The sequence below is a fragment of the Echinococcus granulosus genome (assembly GCF_000524195.1).
Source record: "Echinococcus granulosus chromosome Unknown EG_S00178, whole genome shotgun sequence".
NCBI classification, from domain to species: Eukaryota; Metazoa; Platyhelminthes; class Cestoda; order Cyclophyllidea; family Taeniidae; genus Echinococcus; species Echinococcus granulosus.
Genome location: NW_020170558.1, coordinates 82,078 through 83,505, shown reverse-complemented (window position 1 = coordinate 83,505; position 1,428 = coordinate 82,078). Strand labels below are relative to the sequence as shown.

Sequence of the window (1,428 nt, the reverse complement as noted above, 5' to 3'; positions counted from 1 at the left end):
GCAATTGGTATTCAAGACGAGTCAAACAATAGACAGGCAATAAAACCAGGATCGTATTACCGCATTCTTGCCAAACGCCACATTTCCAAAATGACCTACATAAAACTGCCCTTACCTCACAGGAGGTCAAGTGAATATATCAGCAGTGACGACTGTTGTAAAATGAATAATTCGGAGGCAACAGATGGCAGGTTGAAGCAGAGGCGACAGTTATCATTCATCTTAATAACAGATATTCACCCAGGCCAGAATCTCCGAAAGCAAATGAGTAGGTGTAGTTAACATTCACCGTAATCAACACAAATCCTTATGATTTTGAGGATGAAGTAAACGAAATTCCACACATTTGCCGCTTTGATCCATAGAACCAAGAGCCTATCCAAGCTTTGGCAAGGATACAGAAAAAACGTTGACATTTTTGAAATTTTGTAAGAAAGGAGTTACTAGCACTCACATTTTACCGACTGATAAGAAACGACTTCGAGGTCCATCAAAACCTCTAGGAGTTTCATCACACATGGAACAAACACGTGGATTATCAAGATCAAAGAGGGCAATGGTCCACCACAACCCTTACACTGCCGACCAGAAACATCTTCCATCTATGCTAAGCACTAAACTAGGTGCTACCAGCTATCCGAAACCAAAATGACACACGCCACCCATGTGTGAGGCACTAAAATTAATTGTTTTCGAGGTGAAGGGTTGAAGAAAGGTGCTAACGTCCCCTTTTGATTTCGTGCTGTCTACATTTCTTTGCCCAGGATTGAGAGCATACGTAGCCCAGTTTGACAATTTCCCAATGCAGCACTTTGCACAAATACTGCAAACAAATTTCTGCAGTCAAACACACTGAAAACGATCAGATTTCGCTCCCAAATGAGGCTGGGAAAGCAATCTATGCATCAACTCAGTGTTGCTGTAGCATTCACGTACCTTATGCTGTTCGAGAAATAACCTAATCATCGGTCCCGCACAGAACGGTATGGAAATTGGCTAACTGGTCAGATACAAACCACCCCTCTGGGTGGGATAAACTATGCATTTAGGGATAAATTTAACGTGCTTCATGAATTCCATGAACTAACAAAACAGAACGACGAATACATATCATTAAAAGGTTGTACGCTTGACTTCCTACTCCCAGTGTCACATATGTGACATGGGTCCTAAATTTGAATATGACGAATGAACACGCCAAGTTGTTGCACCCAAAAACAAGCAAATTCAAAATCAGTAAAAGGCGGTGTAGCTTGACTATGTACCGGGGGGGAACAACACTTTAGGTCTCTTCAGCAAGGATTAAGTTGGTAAAAAATCAAATCAGGACTGTAAAACACCTAGAGTACTAGTCGTCGACACTTGCCTGAAAACATGACAGTGAATGCGTTAGGAAATAATTGAAGAGATAGATTCAAATCACACGAA

At 41.3% G+C, this 1,428-nt stretch overlaps 1 protein-coding gene across 1 annotated transcript in view; it reads right to left on the bottom strand.

Annotated features, from left to right (window-relative positions):
• Positions 1–1,428, bottom strand: part of EGR_09953 (Zinc finger protein) — a gene marked incomplete at both ends in the record, with an annotated part of 17,953 nt that overhangs the window by 9,341 nt on the left and 7,184 nt on the right. The window lies entirely within an intron of this gene.